Genomic DNA, 20,239 nt, shown 5'->3' with positions numbered 1-20,239 from the left:
CTGAGCCACCACACTGGTCACCCCAGGGGAGGAACATAGTGGAGAGGGGCAGCGGCTACCTTGGTGGTGAGGTGCAGGGTCACCGTTTGCCTGAGCGTCTCGATTCCTGAGTGGAGTTGCTTCAGGGACCAAGAAGTAGACACTGAGGAATCTTTCCTCTGCTCAGGGTCAAAAACCTGTGACAAGCTCTCTGCAGGTCTTATCTGGGTGGTCTCTAAGGCCTGACCCAACAGGCCTTTAATTACTGATGGACTACCATTGATGACATCTTTGGGATGAGCTTCTGACAGCTTCTGGTTTGATCTCCAGCTGCTGGTTCCTCCACTTGGGGCTTGTGTATTAGTTAACTCGTGATTTTGGCCATCTCCCAAGAAGATGGTGTAAACAACCTCTCCTTTTGAGATCTTAGGTGCTATACAAAGGCAGCTTATCATTTATTGCCTCTATATATTATTTCATCGAGAATCATTGTTTTACATTTTAGCATCTCTAAAAATAAAAATGTATCTTACAGTTGACAGCTTCTTAACAATGATAAAAGGTAGCATTTTTTTCTTTGTTGTTGATACATAAAATGGAGGTGTGTCTCACAATCAACGGAATCTTAGACTTGATTAAATAGGATATGCTTACCTAATACAGATAATCTACTTTTGTTCTTTTTCCAACAATTATTTTCATACATAATGATCTGCACTCATAAGCAATATTCACTCAACACTCTGGAATAGAATGGAGTCATATGTATAGTTTTGTAGCAGTTGGTGGAGGGGAGGAAGGAAGATCTTTGCAACTCTCTCTTTGCAAGGAAGATCTTTGCAATTATCAGCAACCAGGAAGAGGCATTGTAAAATGAGAGAAAGGTGGGGGGGGGGGAGAGACAGAGACAGAGAGAGAGAGAGAGAGAGAGAGAGAGAGAGAGAGAGAACAGAGAGAGAGAGACAGAGAGAGAGAGAGACAGAGAGAGAGAGAGGAGAGAGAGACAGAGAGAGAGAGAGGAGAGAGAGACAGAGAGAGAGAGAGAGAACAGAGAGAACAGAGAGAGAGAGACAGAGAGAGACAGAGAGAGAGACAGAGAGAGACAGAGAGAGAGAGACAGAGAGAGACAGAGAAGCTTCCTTGATTTCTGATCACTTTCCAGTCCCTCTGGCAGCCTGATTATATGTCTTGCCCTGGGTTTCTTGAGTTGTTATAATAAATCCCCTTTTTCTTGGTTTAAGCAAGTTTCTATTTCCCACAACCTAAGGATCTCTAATTAAGACAAGTGCTCAGCAAGATACCCAATATTTAATGAATGCTCTGTACGTGCTTATTGTTTTATTATTGTATTAAGGGATTTATTGAGGTTCACCGAAAGTACTTCGAGAATAGAAAGGAAAAGAGAAAAAAGTTGATTATTTGGTCCCCAGTTGGCTGCTTGGGGAGGGTCTTTAAGAAGGGTGGGTGATACTCGACAAGTGGAGGTAGGAAGCCAAAGGCTTCGGTGCAGAAGGATGCTCAGCAAAGGCGAGGGGAGGGTTTGGGAGCTGGGATAACGTGAGTCTCCGGGCGTAGGCTGAGCCTGGTTTGGAAGGACCTTATATATCACGTGATGGGATTTTTGCTCTATCCTGAAAGGCTTGCAGAGGAAGCAGGAGGCACCAGAAGATGACTTAAAAAAGAAAAAAATTAATAAAGGCAATCACATAAGAAATTGCTTAAACATATCACTCTGACACAAATGTGCAAGAGGAAGTGGAGAGGAATGGAACTGTATTGGGAGGCTGTTGCAGTCTGGGTGAGAAGAAATGAAAGGGAAGCGAGGCATCAACACCCCCCTCCCGTGTGACATTAAATAGTGCACGCGGAAGAGTGGACTTGTCCCTGGTCTGTGCAAGCAGTCTCCTGCTGACAATCAGAGTGACTCACAGGTGTCCCACCAGCTCGCTCTCTTCATGCAGGAGCTGTTACATTTATGCGCCTGCTCCATTAGCAGCCAGGCTAGCTAGCTGTGCCCTTTGACTCCTTTCCTCAACCCTCCACGTATTTGCCTGCCACCTGGTCTTCTCCTGTTTCCTCCCCGCTCCCAGGCTCTTCAAACGGTAGATGTTCCATTTCTTCTTGGTAGCTCTGCACATTGATTTAGACCATTTCGGACATTCTGTGTGTTTGTGCCTGAGCAGCGCACCCCTCCCCCACCTCACGCAACAGAGAGTAATTTGAAAAGAGCCTAAAACTAACAATTTACACAGGCTGAGTTGGGACCTTTTTTCCTTTACTATGGCATTTTGACAACAAGAAAAATGACACTGGCAGAGCACTTATTGATTCACAAAAGACCTTCCCTGTGAATTGGGATACCTGTGCACTCTAGACAAATCTATGTCTATTTGGGGGGTAAAAAGCTATGGTGTTATAGATGTTGTCAGTGAACTTGACCTAAAGAGAGATTCTGTTTTCCCAGTGGTTAGTGCAGAAGAAATCCATACACATATTTGGCTCAATAAATATTCTTATAAATTATATGGAGGATGATATTTTTACGTTTGGGGGAATAACTCTTATACAGTGGAAGTAAGGGAAAAATAAATTGGGAATATACTGCTCAGTTCTGGCCATGTGGTCATTTTAATGATGCTGTAAAAACAGAGATGGAGCAAGACAGTGTTTCTTTATGAGGATGGGCTGACTACTTAACACTCTCAGTCTGGAAAGATGAAGGTAGAGTGGGCTGTGATAAAAAATTTACAGTCATGAAGGGAGTGAATCAGGTGAGTAACAGCTCGGAAAAATAAGAGTAAGAAACATACTGAAGGTAGTTTGAAGACAAAAGAAAATGCAGCTTTACATGTTTATAGTAAAGTCATGATTGATTATTCCAAGAAGCAGTTAGGTCAAGATATGATGGAATTTAAGCAAAGGTTTAGATAAACTCAAGGATGCAAAGTCGACAGTGGGTATACTTAAGAAATATGCCCACATTTTTGGTTTTAAGTTACAAAAATAACATGTTCATTGGAGAAGAATTAGAAACATCATATAAGCAAAATTTTTAAAAATTAAAAAATCTGTAATCTCTTAGCGATAATAACTATTGATATTTTGCTGTATAAATACTTTATTTTTCTATTTGTTTATTTAATTTACCCAAATGGGCTCAAACTAAACATATTGCAGTTTTTTTCAACATAATATTTTGTGACGATCTTTCCATGTCAGTAACTTTATAGCTACACAAACGTTTCGAAGTACAAGGTGTTGCTTTGGATGGATTTACTATAATTATCTTAACCAATTCCATATTGCTAAATGTATTCTGAGATTTCCTACATGTTTATCTTCTAGGTGTATGATACTTTTGTCAACTTAAAAATGTCCTATTGGATTTTAAATGCAATTGCATTGAGTTTACAGATAAATTTTGTGGGAATCTTTACGGTATTGGGTAATTTTATCTGGAAACACAATATATCTTTCTTTTTTTTTTTTTTTTTTTTTTTTTGGCGGTACGCGGGCCTCTCACTGTTGTGGCCTCTCCTGTTGCGGAGCACAGGCTCCGGACGCGCAGGCTCAGCGTTCATGGCTCACGGGCCCAGCCGCTCCGCGGCATGTGGGATCTTCCCAGACCGGGGCACAAACCTGCGTCCCCCGCATCGGCAGGCGGACCCTCAACCACTGCGCCACGAGGGAAGCCCGAGTTGTCACATTTCTTACGTCTTTTCTGGCTTGAAAAAACAATGATCCCAGACATGGAAGCTGCAAGGTGCCCGATGACCTAACCATAGAAGTTTCAGAGTGTCACTTCTGCTGGAGTTTGTTGGTCAAGCCAGTTGCTGAGGTCAGTTCAGATTCAAGTGGAAGGGAATTAGACTCCACCTTCCAATGGGAGGAATAGCAAAGAATTTGGAATCATCTTTAATGGCTTATTATTTTTAAAATTGTTGCTGGTGTGATTTGCTAAAATTTCTCAATATATTTGTGCAAACATTCCTAAATTCTGTTGGTCTAGAGATTTCTGTGCTGTATTTACCAGGCTTTTGGTAACAGAGTTATGACATTTGGTTTTTAAAATTGAATTGGAAAATTTTGATCTTTTTCGTAGTCTAACACATTAAATAGCATTAGAATTTCTTGCTTTTTAAAAAATAATTAATTTATTTATTTTTGGCTGTATTGGGTCTTTGTTGCTGCATGCGGGCTCTCCCTAGTTGCAGCGAGCGGGGGCTACTCTTTGTTGTGGTGTGTGGGCTTCTCACTGTGGTGGCTTCTCTTGTGGAGCATGGACTCTAGGCACGCGGGCTTCAGTAGTTGTGGCTCGTAGGCTCAGTAGTTGTGGCGCATGGGTTCAGTTTCTCCGCGGCATGTGGTATCTTCCTGGATCAGGGCTCGAACACGTGTCCCCTGCATTGGCAGGTGGATTCCTAACCACTGCACTACCAGGGAAGTCCAGAATTTCTTGCTTCTTGAAGATTTATAAAACCTCCCAGGCCAAATGTCCTTTATAATTTGACAATTCTTTTTTTTTTTTTTTTTTTTGCGGTACGCGGGCCTCTCACCGTTGTGACCTCTCCCGTTGCGGAGCACAGGCTCCGGACGCGCAGGCTCAGCGGCCATGGCCCACGGGCCCAGCCGCTCCATGGCATGTGGGATCTTCCCAGACCGGGGCACGAAGCCGTGTCCCCTGCATCGGCAGGCGGAGTCCCAACCACTGCGCCACCAGGGAAGCCCCTATAATTTGACAATTATTTGATGGTATTTTTATTATAGTATCTTTGATCTTATTTATATTTCTTACTTCTTCTTGAGTCAATTTTGTTATTTTATATTTTCCTAGTCAAAGAAGTCACAACAATTTTTGACAAGTATTTGTCACAACTTTTGCTGTTTTCCAGGACTGATATAGATGTCTTCCCCTTCATTTTAATTTCTTTTGTCTATTTCATTGGGAATGTAGGAAGGAAGGGAAGTTTTTTTGATTTGCCCAACTTTAATACAGAGATGTAATGCTCTAATTGTCACAGCTGTGTTGTAAGGTACTGCACACTACTTATACCTTATGTCATTTAATAGGAATGAATACCCTGTGAGATAACAAAAATTACTCGTTTTATACAAATGACTTTATGTTTTACAACACAAGTCACCTACTGTAAGTTCATTACAAAGAATTATTAATTTAAGTTCAGTCATCAAATACTCTTTGTTGAATCAGATGGAAAGCAGGAATTACATCTATAATGTGTTTCATGTCATCAGTTGTGACTTTTGTCCCTCATGCTGATTAATTCATTAAGCATATTTAGTTATATCTACCAGTCTCCCAAGAGAGATGGTGAGGTCCATGAAAAATAGACCATATTTAAGTTGCTAACAGAATCTTTAAGTACATAATAGTAACCAGGAGATAGAAAATGTTTAATATTTGATATAAATGTCCAATTGGATTAAAAAAATGTTTTTTATTGGGGTATAGTTGTTTTACAATGTTGTGTTAGTTTCTACTGTACAGAAACGTGGAGTTCCCTGTGCTATACATCAGGTTCTCATTAGTTATCTATTTTATACATATTAGTGTATATATGTTACTTGCAGTCTCCCATTTCATTCCATCCCCTCTTTGCCTGCTTGGTGTGCATGTTTGTTCTCTACATCTGTGCCTCTGTTTCTGTCTTGCAAACCAGTTCATCTGTACCTTTTTTCTAGATTCCACAAATATGCATTAATGTACGATATTTGTTTTTCTCTTTCTGACTTATTTCACTCTGTATGACAGTCTCTGTCTCCATCCATGTCTCTACAAATGACCCAATTTCGTTCCTTTTTATGGCTGAGTAATATTCCATTATATATAAAAACATGGAACACTTCACAAATTTGCGTGTCATCCTTGTGCAGGGGCCTTGCTAATCTCTGTATCGTTCCAGTTTTAGCACATGTGCTGCCGAAGTGAGCGCAAGGAAGGCAATTTAATGCATGGGTTCAAATTGGCATCTTATGAATGTTCTTATAGTCCTTTTTCTGAGGTAGAACTATCTTAGAATATGTCCATAGTGTTGTTATAAGTAAAGCTTTAAGCAGAATGATCCAGAAATCTGTTTTTTATGGCATTTAAACTTTGTGTTTTGAACTAAAGCTAAGTGGGAGCTAAAGATTATTTTATACTGTGCTCATAGAGATGCCAATACTGTCCCTACTAAATGAGGGCTTCATCAAGATATGTCAGCTCACAGAGAAGAGAAGGAAGATGAATCTTAAATTACAGAACTCAGATATCTGACTACTGATCGTCAAGATCAATAAGAAGACAGTGAGGACCCCATGAATTGTAGGATAATTGCTGGTTAATTTTCATTAACAGGCTTCCAAGTGAGTCTGTGTGGTGTGTGTATGTGCCTTGTGCGAAGTTCAGAAAGTCCTTTTGGGAAGGACGATGAGATAATGGGGAAGGCAAGCAATGTAGTATGCTGAGAGAAGAGACGCCAGTACCTTGCCGTTGGCACAGGCTCACTCTTAGCCTAAGTTTCCCAATTCTGGGAACATTTTCTAATAGGGAAATATGGTCTATATCACTAATGACAAGGGGAGATACTAGAACTCTGGATACTTCAGATGGAAGCACATGGATGGGTGGATCACTCATCTTGAAAACTTTGAATTTGTGCTGCAAGGAGAGGTTGCAGAAAGCATGTCTCCTGGTAAAGCATCTCACTATTTAGAAAGTAAATTTTACTTAAAAGGAAGCTATGGGTAGACCATGCAAAATGAGACCCAGAAATAATTGGAAAGGCGGCAGAGGAAAAATGAGAGAGTTTGAATAAATCCTGAAAGCCCAAAGGCTGAGAATACCAAGATAATTTAAAAATACAGGGAAGATTTGAAAATACATGTAGCTGCAGGGAGGGTTGGCCAAAGAACAGAAATAGAGAAAACCATAGGAAATGGAAAAGAGGGGAAATGGAAAGGGATGAAGATGTTACCCTTAACAGGAATGCAGATGCACGTGGAAAGATGCCAAAAAAAGCCAGGCGAATAAGTGCTCCGGATGGAATTTAGTGTATGTAGCTGAGGAATAAAAACAAAACCCACCACTGCGCTAGTAATAGAGGGCGGGAAGACTACCAGAAAATCAGGGGAGAACAATGTGGGTCTCAACAGGAGGTAATACATTGTATTCAAAGGCATTTGAGCATACAGCGTAGCATTTAGACACATGATCTAGAGAATGCAAGTGCAAAGGGCAGAATAGGAAAAGAATGTCTGGCCACTCTATATATAAACCTGTAAGTCTGAGCTAAATTTCTCTTTGTCTACTCTGGTTACTGTTTGCTTCTTTGTTGACACGTAAAACATTTCCACAGAGTGGTTTGGGGGGTATTAAAGTGAAACCAGGCTCATGGTAGAAAACAGAAGACTATGAGAGGATTTTATGATATTTGATAGTTGCTTTATAATATAAAAAAAGATGTGGTTTTTTTTTCTTGGTTGTTCCTGTGTGCTTTACAGAATCAGTCTCACGGCTTAATAACATTACACCTTGAGCACCTTTGTATTTTGTGCTTAGTTGCAAATACTTTAAGTAACAGCTTTATTATTTCTTCCTGGATCAGCCCCGGATCCCCTTTGAGGAACTATGTCTTCCAGGAATTCAGCTGACCACATAGTCCTAAGCCTAGAGTTTTGGGGAAAAGATTTGATTGTAGCTGCATATTTGTGTTTTTGTTCCAGTGGAGTTAGAATTTACCTTGTAAGGAGTAAATACTCATCCTCTGGCACCTGGAAGATGGTGTAGCATCTTAAAATAACCAGAAAAGTAGTACAAGAATCTCTTAACTTACCTTTCTGCCTCCAGCTCATCTTCGTTTTTTTTTCCCCTAGTGAAATGATCTTTAAAATAAAATAAAATAAAACTCACTTAGCATTTAACATCGTAAGTGAGGTTTAAACTAACCCAAAGAAAGAAAAATATCTGTAAGTGAAGGGGACTTTTAAACTAAAATATCGACTTTTGTGGCAACCTTTTGTCATCTGGGAAAAGGCAGGTCTCTAGGAAGAAAAAAGAAGTGTGAAGAGGTGGGAAGGAAAAAAAAATGGAAGAACATCTTCGTCATTTAAGAAATATTTCACAGACACTGAATTGTGTTCTAGATACTTTAGCGTTTCATTAACATTTTGGGCTCCTCAATTAGAGTGACAGTTTTCTGAGAAACAGGATTATGTCCTTTTAGTTTTCTTGACACCAACCACAAGGTCAAATAGCTAAATTCAAACAATTTTATTCTCTTTAACTTTTCTACAGCATTTGACTCTGTTGAGAAATTTTCTTTCTAGGTATTCTCTTTTTTTTTTTTTCTTCTCTACAGACACTGCTAGAGTTGGGCTCTCATCTGTCACCTGGTGTCCCACCTGCAGTTTTCTCTCCCCATCCCTCCCATTTCATCCTTCCCATTGCCATCGAAATTGTCTTTGATTAATTCACATCCCTGCTTAGAAACCAGTGATAGCTCCTCACTGGTGGTTGCTATTATAGGCTATTATTGTGGGTGCTATCGGAAAAATTACAAAAATCTTTGGCCTTGTATCTAACTCCAGTCCCAGTGGATGGAGGATAATCAGTTTCCCCCTCTCCATTGGGCCCAGTCTTCCTTGTTCTCCCCAGAACCTACTCTACAGCCACACAAGACATGTGGCTCTCCAAGTGCCTCCTAGGACTAACCTGGGTCTTAGAAGGAGAACATAGCTGTGGAGACCTGAACCTCAGTTGCAGTGGAGAAGAGAGGAAAGATTGAAAACCAAGGCGCTTGTCTGAACAGGGGTGACCTCGGCTGTCTGGGCGAAGTGGTTCACTAAAGACCTCAGTGGAGCGATTCTGTGGCTTAAGAGCAGAGTGGACTGTATTGGTTTGTGTTCAGTGTATTTGCTCTATTGTTTTGGATGGGAGAGGGGTAGCTGTTGGATATGGGAAGGCAAAAGGATGAAAGTACAAGGGAAGTGACAAATGCCTCCATTTGTCTGAACTTACTGTGAACCCCTCTAATCACAGGTATCAGGTTTCCTGGAGAACAGGTTCATGGGTTAAAGAGAGGCTTTGGAGCGGGTATTTTTGGCTACGATTGTGGATGCTGTTAACCACAGTGTGCCTCCGTATGTATCATAACCATGGTGACCATATGTTTCCAGGTTAGTATGAGTCCAGATGGTAAATTTTAATATTTACTTGGGAAAATATGGTCACCATAGCTATGGACTACAAAGAAGAATGATCCTTATGTGACCAGTGCATGATACGCCCAGTCAGCAAACAACTAGGAAAAATTGAACGTAGTAAATAAAACAGTATGAAGTAGGGAGAGTCCAAATTAATTAGAATCTGATTTCTACCACCCTGTGTTACCTTCTTCTGACCAGTTTGGTAAATTTTGTCTTCTTTAACCTTAAAGTGGGCCAATTCTAGAGTTAAACTGATGAAGCATACATCTTTGACCTGGTTTTGAAATCCAGGAAATTATGAATTTTTATGAATAAATTGCAGTAGGGAACGAACACACCACCAAGTTTGCATGTGACCTTGAATTGAAAAATCCTGTGCTACTTCCCACAGTCACCATTAGCATTTGGCCAGAGCATCTTTTTTTGAGCCATACGTAGGCACTCTGCAGGTTCCTTGTAATACAAGCAGGCAAAACAGAACGTCGGACAGGTTGCTTAAATCAGGTAGGACAGATGTTGTAACCATTATTGCCTCCCCTCACCCCACTCGAAGGTAGCAGAAGAGCACCTTGCTCTTACCTCCGTATACTCTGTACATCGTTTCAAATATCTGCTCTTATCCGAGCTCCACCAGAATGTGGACCACTCATCCTGCAGATTTTCCTTAGACATAGGAGTTTCAGTAATCAAGTATCATCTTTTTTTAAAAATTTTTATTTATTTATCTTACTGACTGACCTACAACACTATGTTAGTTCGATATTTCTGTGCATTAAATGATCAGCACAAGAAGTCTAGTTGCCTTCTGTCACCACACAAAGTTATTACAATATTACTGACTGTATTCTCTTTGCTGTACGTTTCATCCCTGTGACTCATTAATTTTGTATCTGGAAGTTGTACCTCTTAGTCTCCGTCACCTGTTTCCTCACCGCCTGCCCCCACGTCCCTCCCCTCTGGCAATCACCTGTTTGTTCTCTATTTTTATGACTCTGTCTCTGGTCTGTTTGTTCATTTGGTTTTTAGATTCTACATATAAGTGAAATCATATGGTATCTATCTTTCTCTGTCTGACTTATTTCACAGCGTAATACCCTCTAGAATCACGTTGTCAAAAATGGCAAGATTTCATTCTTTTCTTGGCTCAGTAATATTCCCTAATCAAGTATCATCTTGTCAGACTCTAAAAGCCTGTTCATAATTAGTGCTGCAAATGAAACCAAACTTCAGAATAACTGGGCTTCCCTTTACATTTTTTTTTTCCTAAATAAGTAACCAGGCAGGTGTTCCACGTGAAGTGGGCATATCAGGGTCCTTGTGATTTCCTTTTGAGCAGGAAAAGTGTAAAACACGAGCAGCAATGTGATTCAAGTCAGTGATGTACCACTGAATAGGGCTGGGATGCTGAGTCTATAGTCTCAGTATCACCTTTATGTTCTTGTGTAGATGAGGCTTCCGCTTGCCTTCTTTGTGGTCGAACATCATATTACAAACTCTCAGTGTTCCCTTTCGACCCCCTGGACACAGTTGTCTTGGGATTTGCTGGCATTTGGGAGGGCTCTGACAATGGTGGAACAAATGTATTCCTGTAATGGGGTATCACGGTGGCTCTGCTGCATAAGACAGGATGCTTGATGTCTTTATCTGCCCTCCCAGACACTTTCCCCCCCCACTTCACCTTGTTTTGTGCCCCAGGAGGCTGACCTGTGTGGACCAGATCAATGAGCTGCCTTGCCCTCAACTTCCAGTTAGGTTTGGCACTGTGAGCTCTGCTGGCAGATGGAAGGGAGAGAGGAGAATGAGGTCCAGGTATTCATTTCCTTGCCTCTATGCCTGGGTGCTGATGGCATGCTGGCCGCCTCCCTCAGCTGAAGGCCTCAGCTCCTGTCAGCTCCATACAGCCTTGCCTCTGGATTCCGTGTTAGGGCCTCGGGTGTTAGCGGTGCCCTTCTAGTACTAGCTCTGACGTAACACACCATCTCTTGTGTTATGTTATGTTATGGGTATCCCTGCTCATACCTTTGTAAATAGTCCCTTCATTAAACGCTCCTCAAATTACCCATTTCAAGTATGGCATCTGTTTCCTCTGGGACCCCAACTGATATAGGGAGTTATTCTTGAATAAATGATGTTGGTGGAAGAGTCCTGAAGGACCGTATCAGTGACCCCCAGAACCTGGCAGTAAGCAGTGGAACTGATGCACATCTGTAAGTCGCCCCTGGATGCTGCCTGTGAGAGGGAAACTCTGACTGCCTGTGATTTCTGTTGCTGCCATCTGAGGCCGCCTGGGTTACCAGCCTCCTTGCCCCGGGGCAGCTACACCACAGCTCTGACTTTTATTTGGAGCCTGGGAGAAAGGAGGAAACAAGTTTTCTCCATTAGCGCTGTTGGACAGAGTAGGCTTCTGAATCAGCAAGTGAGAAGAGATTCTGAAGCGTCACCAGGTGTCTGGTGGCCCTCATCTCTCCTCGGGTGCTGGTGGCCCAGGTCCATCCTGGCGGCAGGTGTCAGCGAGGGGAGCTGCGCCGAAGCGCCGGGCCTGGTGCCTCCCTCCTGCAGTCTTCTTTGGCATCCCTGTCCCCTTGCAAAGCAGAGCCCCATTAGCAAGTGAAATGCTCATAGTTTCAAACAAACTAACAGGCCCTGCAGTCTGCCAAGTTGTCTGGGTGAAATCACAAAGAGATCTCAGTGTCCTACGCCTAGTTGGGGCCTCCTCTCAGGGGACTGAGTGATGCTTTCATGACAGGAGCAGGACTCACTTTCTCCCTGCTCGAGGGTGTCCAGCTCCCAAGCCGTGACTCCTTTCTGCCAGTGACCCTGCCTGACCAAGCCTAGGGAGGTCCCTGGGAGCTGGGTTACCCTCTGTCCACTGTCAATTTAAGCAACTCGGTCCCTGTTTGGGATTCCCTCTCTTGCATCCTTTTCCAGTTCCAGGTTCCCTGAGGGAAGCTTCCCTCTCCACTTGACTTTTCTTGAGTAGCTCATCAGAAAAAACCCAGGGACTGCTCCAGATTGAGGAAAGTGGGCAGGGACACGATCTCTGCCCAAACCAGCAGCCAACTTTATCAACTTCTGGTAGCACAGGAGGGAGGAAGATGCCAAGTAGAGTTGAATTCCTTGGCAAAGAAATAGTAAACAGCAAAACAGTCATTTCAGAGGGCAGACTGTTTGCCTCACTAATAAAGCATGGCTCACGATGGAAAATAACTCAGGAGAAAGTAGGGAGCGAATGGATTTAGTTGCTATGGGAACGCAGTTGGGAAAAAAACATGCAATATGTAAATACCGTAATTTGGTATTTTAATGTACTTCTTTTCCGTGAAGAAAATGCTTTGACAACTAAAACTAACAACTCATTCCTCTGCTATACACAGAACTGATTGACAGAGGCTGGGCAAGTGGGTTTCTGAATTTCATTTTGCCCCAGGAGCAAATAGATCTTTATTCTCAGGTGTAAAAATCAAACATCAAGAAGCAGTGGTTTTCAACTCTGGCTGCATGTTAGAGTCACTTGGGGAACTTGAAAAAAATTGGCCACACCTGGTCTGATTAAATCAGTTTCTTGGGGGTGGGGAGGTGGGGGGGTACTGGGCATTGGTATTTTTAAAAAGGTCCCCAGTCTTGTCTTTCCTAATGGGCAGCCAATGTGGCAAACCCCTGGCCTCGAATCCTGATTTGAAATACTTGGGGAATATGGGTCACTTATTTTGCCATACGCCTTCACTAGGTTTTATTTCACCTGATTTTTTTTTGTTCGTTTGTTTTTATGGCCACGCTGTGTGGTGTGTGGGATCTTAGTTCCCCACCAGGGATCAAACCTGTGCCTCCTGCATAGGGAGTGTGGAGTCTTAACCCCAGACCAACAGGAAAGTCCCCGAGTTTTGATGATTGGATATTTTAATACCAATAATATAAAGTGATTAGCAATCATCGGTCTTTCATTATTAGTGTTATTATCTTCACCATAATAGATTAGTGTTTCTCTTATTATTTAGAGCAAACATATGATACTATATTACAAATCATTATCATTTAGCCATAATAATAAAGATGATTAATTGCTATTATTTGAAAAATTATAAATTGATAACTTGGGAAGTTTAGATGTTGCTCTAAATGTTGATATCAGTCTATATTTTAATAATTACCATTATAAATTATCATTAGGCTATGTAATAAATTGATAGAAAATATTTTCATAGACATAATTGTTCAACTTGCTTAGCAATAGTCCACACTAGAGCTGGTAAGTGGCATAATTTTTGTTTTCCAGATGGGAAAAAAATGTTACACAGAAGAGACATGTATCTTGCATTAGTCTATATGTTGCAACCATGGCACACCTGTGTGCAGAATTCCAAAATTTCAATTTTGTTTTCTAATTGCCTAGCTCCTCTGTCTTTATCTCTGTCCAACATGAAGTCTCAACCCTTCTTCTATGGGGATTACTCCAGGAACAAGTAAATCCAGAGCTTACTGGTACCCAGAGAGAATTTGAATAGGTAGGGAAGGAGGGTTCATTGAAAAGTTAATATTATAGGAAACAAGAATGAATTGTGAAAATCTCACTTGGTTGTCCAGTCTACATTCAGGTGGTCAGGAGGGATAGGAGGTTACTTGGGATTCCAATTTATGGAAATTTTGCTTTCTTCTGAAACATTCTCACTCTTTTTTACCTTTAACATTATCTTTATTATGTTCAACCTTTGGAGGCCAGCCCTCAGGTCCAGCCTGACTAACTTCAGGTTATACCTTCCATCCAGGCTGCTGGGTCTCCTGAAGACAGGCCCAGCATGGGGGCTCCTCTTGCAATGTCTCTTCTGATTGTTTTTGAGATGACCTCCTCTTACCCTCCAGACCAGGTTAGATTCTTTAGTCTCTGTTATCTGCTTCCATAGCACCATGAAAAAGCCTCCTTTGTAGCCCTTAGCACAATAATTAATTCATAATTACTTACATAATGCTAGCTGTTCCCAAAAGGCAATCAGTTCCATGAGGGCAGGAAACAGTAGTCTTCATCCTTGTATCCTAATTATCTTAGCACAGTCCTTGGCACATATTGGATATTCAGTAAATACTGTTGACTATGACTGTTTTTTCCTCCTCTGTGCCTATTAAAGCTACCCTGTTTCAGATACTTAACAATAATTTTTATTAAAAATAAACGTTTTTTGTTAAAATTTTCAAATGTTCTACAAGTAGAGATTTTATAAAGAACAACTATGAGTCTGTCACTCCGCTTTAACAATGACTACATCCTGCCAATCTTAAGTTTTTTTCTAATTAAAATAGATAATTTTTAGAGTTTCAGTGTCAGCTCTGAAACATCTTTGGATTGAAAGTCACCACTTCTGTTTTTGCAAGAAACATTGGAATAAACTATATACCAATGACTTTTCTGAGACCTATCAGAGAAATGAAGTTGCAGGGCAAATCACCACCCTGAAATCTGGAGAGAAAAGTGAATCCAAAGAGCCATAGCTTAGATCTGCTTATCTGAAGTAGAAGCTGCAGGTAACTTTGGTAGTAAAAGTGATAATTTTGATGAATTGCTGGAAGCTGAGTGTGAGCTAGCCTGAAAGTGAGAAACTCCTGGTGCTGTAGTCTTAGGGGGTCCTCACACTTCTGTGGGTTTCACCTCCAGGAACACTACCAGGTTCTCATGGTGAAGGTTCAAGAGGGATTCCCCGTGGCTTTGGCAGGGGAGGGGAAGAGTAATCATTGTGATATGCCATGAGCATGTTCCCTAACCAAGGCCTACTCTCCAAGGGGAAAATGCCAGAACCTTATCTCACTGGGGAAAGAACATTCCTCCCACTCGAACTCCCTTTAGCCTTCCATTCTCATTTAAGTCAGGAGAAAGCTACAAGAAGCACTTGTGAAGGTCACAGTCCAGAGACTAAAGTCCACTAAAACTGAGATATAATCATAGGTTTATAGAATGCTTCCTCTCTCCCATACTTTACCACAAGGCTTACCAAAGGCAAGAATAAAATAGTCTGAAGAGACTAAGCATCAGGCCCAGACTTAGGTATGACACAGATGTTGTAATTATCAGATAAAGAATTTAAAATAATAGCAATGATTTATAAGTTAAGAGCTCTAGTGAAAAAAGTAGAAAAAGTAGACAGTATACAAGAACATGTGGATAATGTAAGCAGAGAAATGGAAATTCTAGGGAGGAATTAAAGGAAATGCTAGAACTAAAGAAAATACTGTAGCAGAGATGAAGAATGTCTTTGATGTCTCATCAGTAGACTGGACACAATCAAAGAAAGAATCACTGAGCTTGAAGATAGGTCAATAGAAACTTCCCCAACTAAAATTCAAGTTGAAAAAAGAATGGGAAAAAACTCCCACAAAGACCAGAGCTCATCACCCAAGAACCATAGGTACTATTTCAAAGGTGTAACATATGTTTAATTGGAATACAAGCAGAAGAAAGAGAGACCAGAACAGAAGAAATATTTGAAGTATAATGGCCAGGGACTTTCTAAATTAATGACAGACACCAAAGAACAGATCCAAGAGGCTCAGAAAGCACTATGCAGAATAAATACCTGCTTGACATATCATATTCAAACTGCAGAACACCAAAGACAAAGAGAAAATTTTGAAAGAAGCTAGAAGAAAGAACACCATACTTGTAGAGGAACAAGGATAAGAATTACAGTGAACTTCTCATCAGTAACCTCATGAGCAAAAAGAAGGTAGAATGAAATGTATAAAGTATTGAGAGAAAAACTCAGCCAACCCAGAATTTTATATTTGCTGAAATTTTCCTTCTAAGGTGAAGAAGAAATACAGGCATTTTCTGATAAACAAAAAGTGAAGGAATTTATAACCACCAGATCTTCTTTTCAGGAAATGTTAAAAGAAGTTCTTCAGGCGGAAGGAAAATGATATAGGTCAGAAACTCAGATCTGTATAAAGAAAGTGTTAGAAAAGGAGTAAAGATAATGTCTTTTATTTATCTTATTCTTAATTGATCTGAAAGATACCCATTTATTTAAAGCATTAATAATAACTATGTATTGGGTGATTAAAGCATACGGATAAGTGAAAGGAATGACAGCACTTTCATAAGAGATGGGAAGGAGGAATTAGGAATACTCTGTTATAAGTTACCTGCATTCCTATATACATAGGAATAAGTTGAATTAGAAATTAAAAATACTATTTACAGTAGCACAAGAGTAAACACTTGGTGTAACTCCAACAAAATAAGTACAGGAGCTGTATTCAGAAAATATAAAAATCAGTATTTAAAACATTAAAAAAAAGAAGATCTAAATAAACGGAGAGAGATTCTGTATGCATGGATTGGAGCATTTAATATTGTTAAGACATAGTTTTTCCCAACTTGATCTATACATTCAAAAAAAAATCTCAAAATCCCAGCAAGTTATTTTGTTAACATTGACAAACTGATTCTAATATTTATATGGAATAACCAACACAATACTGAAGAATAGACACATAGATCATTGGAACAGGCGAGAGCCCAGAAATTGACTCACACAAGTATAGTCAACTGACCTTTAACAAAAGAACAAAGGCCATTTAATGGAGAAAGGATAATGTTTTCAGCAGATGGTGTTGGAACAATTGTGTATCTATATTGAAAAACATGAGCCTAGACACAGATCTTAAACCATTCACAAAAATTAACTCAAAATGTATCGTAGACCTAAGTGTAAAGTACAAAGCTATAAAACTTCTAGAAGAAAAATGGGAGAAAAATCTGGATGGCCTTGTGTTTGGTTATGAGGTGTGTTTTTTTTTTTTTTTTGCGGTACGTGGGCCTCTCACTGTTGTGGCCTCTCCCATTGTGGAGCACAGGCTCCGGATGCGCAGGCTCAGTGGCCATGGCTCACGGGCCCAGCCGCTCCGCGGCATGTGGGATCCTCCCGGACCGGGGCACAAACCCGTGTCTCCTGCATCGGCAGGCGGACTCTCAACCACTGCGCCACCAGGGAAGCCCCTGGTTATGAGTTTTTAGATCTAATACCAAAAGCCTAATCCATGAAAAATTGATAAATTGAACTTTATTAAAATCAGTAATTCTATTCTGTGAAAAATGCTATTAAGAAGAATGAAAAGACAAGCCATAGACTGGCAGAAAATATTTGCAAAACACATATCTTATAAAGGACTTGTATAAAATATTTACAAAAACCTTTAAAAACCCAACAATAAGAAAACAACCCAATTAAAGAAATGTAAGGAAGATCTGAACAGATACTTCACCAAAAAAGATGTATAGAGGTCGAATAAGCCTATGAAAAGATGCTAAACATCATTTGTTTTTAGTGAATTGTCAGTTAAAACAACAGTGAGATACCACTCCACACCTATTAGAATGGCCAAAATCCAAAAACCTAACAATACCAATTGATGACGAGGATGCAGAGCAGTAGGAACTCTTATTCACTGCAAAATTATTCAGCCACTTTGGAAGCTAGAATAACAGTTTCTTACAAATTTAATTACGGTTTTTCATATGATATAACAAGCATCTTGTAGATATTTATCCAACTGATTAAAAAACTTATTCCCTTACCCAAACCTGCACATGAATGTTTATAACTGTTTTTTTCCATAAGCACCAAAAAATGGAAATAACCAAAATGTCCTTCAATAGGTGAATGGATGTAAAGACTATGTTACATCCATACAATGGAATATTATTCAGTGATAAAAAGAAATGAGCTATCAAGTTATGAAGAGACATGCGTGAATCTTAAATGTATATTGCTAAATGAGAGAAGTCAGTCTGAAAAGGCTACATACTGTATGATCCCAATTATATGAAATTCTGGAAAAGGCAAAATTATAAAGATGGCAAAAAGATTAGTGGTTCCAGGGATTTAGGAGTAGCGATTTAAGGATGAAGCATGAGGCGTTTTTTAGGGTGATCAAGCTATTCTGTAGGACACTGTAATGGTGAGTATATGAAAAAAAATGCATTTGTCAAAACCTATAGAACTTTAGAGTGCAAAGTGTGAATCTTATTGTATCCAAATTAAAAAATGGTTTAGGAAGTCAGGGGATTCCAGGATGGAATGGATAATGTGACAGATATGACAGAGCAATCTAGCTGTATTACAAATGTATGAAACAACTCACGGAATGGGGTGGAGGAAAAAGGTGCTGACCTAAGTAAGTTTGGAAATGAGCAGAGTCTGTAGGGCTAAAGGCAAAGTGTCCGTAAGCATTGTATGTACTCTAGTTAATAAAGTTGTTTCCCATGGGAGCCTGGATTAACAATCTTGATACTACTGTAATGTATACTGGAACTAAATGATTAAGTAAGTGGATGGTGCATGGTGGGAACCAGGTTTTTTAACCATTGGAGTGGGATTACAGAAAAGCAAGGAGAGCAGGTTAAAATGATTCTCATAGTAAGAGAGTTGGAGATAATAGTATGAACTCGTGTTTAGCCTAATACAGATGATTACGTGTAGTAATATTTATTTATATATATGATTATATTCATGGGTTAGTGTACACACATGTATTCCCTTGCTCTGTCAGCTGAGAGGACCGAGGAGCAATGCTACCCCTGTAGCAACCAGTACACTTAGCACCTGGATCTTGGTTCGAACACCATTCTCCAGTATAAGAAATAAAGAAATAGCTAATTCTAGCACAGAGACAGGATATTTACAAGTTGATCCTGGAGCATCTTCTAGTGCCAGAAAGTAAGGAAGCTCTAAAACAACAACAACAATAAACGCCGGGGAATTCCCTGGTGGTCCAGTGGTTAAGATTCCACGCTTTCACTGCTGAGGGCCCAGGTTCAATCCCTGGTAGGGGAACTAAGATCCCACAAGCCCCGAGGCACAGCCAAGAAAACCAAAACCAAAACCAAAACCACCCGCCTCACCCCAGTGCCAATAATCGAGGTATGTCAAAGGGACATAGGAACTGATGGCAAAAGTTGGAACAATCTGAAAAACAAGATAAATAAAATAATATTGGATCATAACCGAAAATATAAAACTAAATACCATGAGTTCATACTGATATAAACAATTGATTAATAAATAACTGGGAGAGAGTTGAAAACTTCCATGTGGAAGGATTCCATGTAACTTATGCAGATACTCTACCCTCAAGGAGGGGAACCATAACTCCCCACACTTCAGTGTGAGCTGTGCATTCCAAAAAGCACGGTATGGAAAGGGGAATAAGTAGTCATTTCACAGTGGAGAAATATGACCAACACTACCTCGAGCCAGGTGATTAACATCAACAGTGATAAGTCATGTTGATAGCAGGTACCCTTGATATGATGTGATGAAAATGGTACTTTAATTCTGGGATCTTCCTCCCAAAAGACATATAACTCCAGTCTAATTAGGAGACACATTTTAACTGTGGAACATTCTACAAAATACCTGACTGGGATTCTGCAAAGCTGTCAAAGTCATCACAACCAAGGAAAGTCTGAGAAACTATCACAGCCTAGAGGAGTCTGAGAAGGCATGACCGTTAGATGTAATGAGGTGTCCTGGCTGGGATCCTGGAACAGAAAGAGGACATGAGGTAAAAACTAAGGAAATCTGAATAAAGTATGGACTTTAGTTAATAATGATGTATCAACATTAGTTCATTAATTGTAACAAATGTACCATACTAATGTAAGTTATTTATAATAGAAGTAACTGGATATGGGGTATATGGGAACTCTGTACTATCTTTCCTTTTTTTTTTTTTTCCTGTCAATCTAAAACTGCTCTAGAACAGTTTTTTTTTTTATAAAAAGATAATTTTTAGAAATGCCTTCTGGGGTAGAGATATAGTAAATCCAGCCACTATTTCAGAGTCTAAGGGGAGGCATTTTACTTGCAGGAAAACAGGATGTACAGAAGGGCCTCAGAGCCCCTGACACGTGATCCAAGTTCTGGATGGATGTTCGCTTGTAATCTGAAATAGCCTCCGTCATCTACATTCAGTGGTACTAAACTGGGGTGAAGCCACCATGTTGAGGGTGTTTTGATTTTGTCACAATAATGGGGCGATGCACAACTGGCACTTAGTGGGTGAG

General features: G+C 40.2%; 1 long non-coding RNA gene and 1 other non-coding gene across 2 annotated transcripts in view; one reads left to right on the top strand and one right to left on the bottom strand.

Annotated features, from left to right (window-relative positions):
* Nucleotides 1–20,239, top strand: part of LOC137220711 (uncharacterized) — a 583,372-nt gene that overhangs the window by 161,742 nt on the left and 401,391 nt on the right. The window lies entirely within an intron of this gene.
* On the bottom strand, nucleotides 5,830–5,933 carry LOC137222815 (U6 spliceosomal RNA). Its single transcript, XR_010942606.1, has one exon. It is a non-coding gene; the product is annotated as a U6 spliceosomal RNA (small nuclear RNA).

This window comes from Pseudorca crassidens, chromosome 3 (genome assembly GCF_039906515.1).
Source record: "Pseudorca crassidens isolate mPseCra1 chromosome 3, mPseCra1.hap1, whole genome shotgun sequence".
NCBI lineage: Eukaryota > Metazoa > Chordata > Mammalia > Artiodactyla > Delphinidae > Pseudorca > Pseudorca crassidens.
This window is presented reverse-complemented; position numbering and strand designations above follow the sequence as displayed.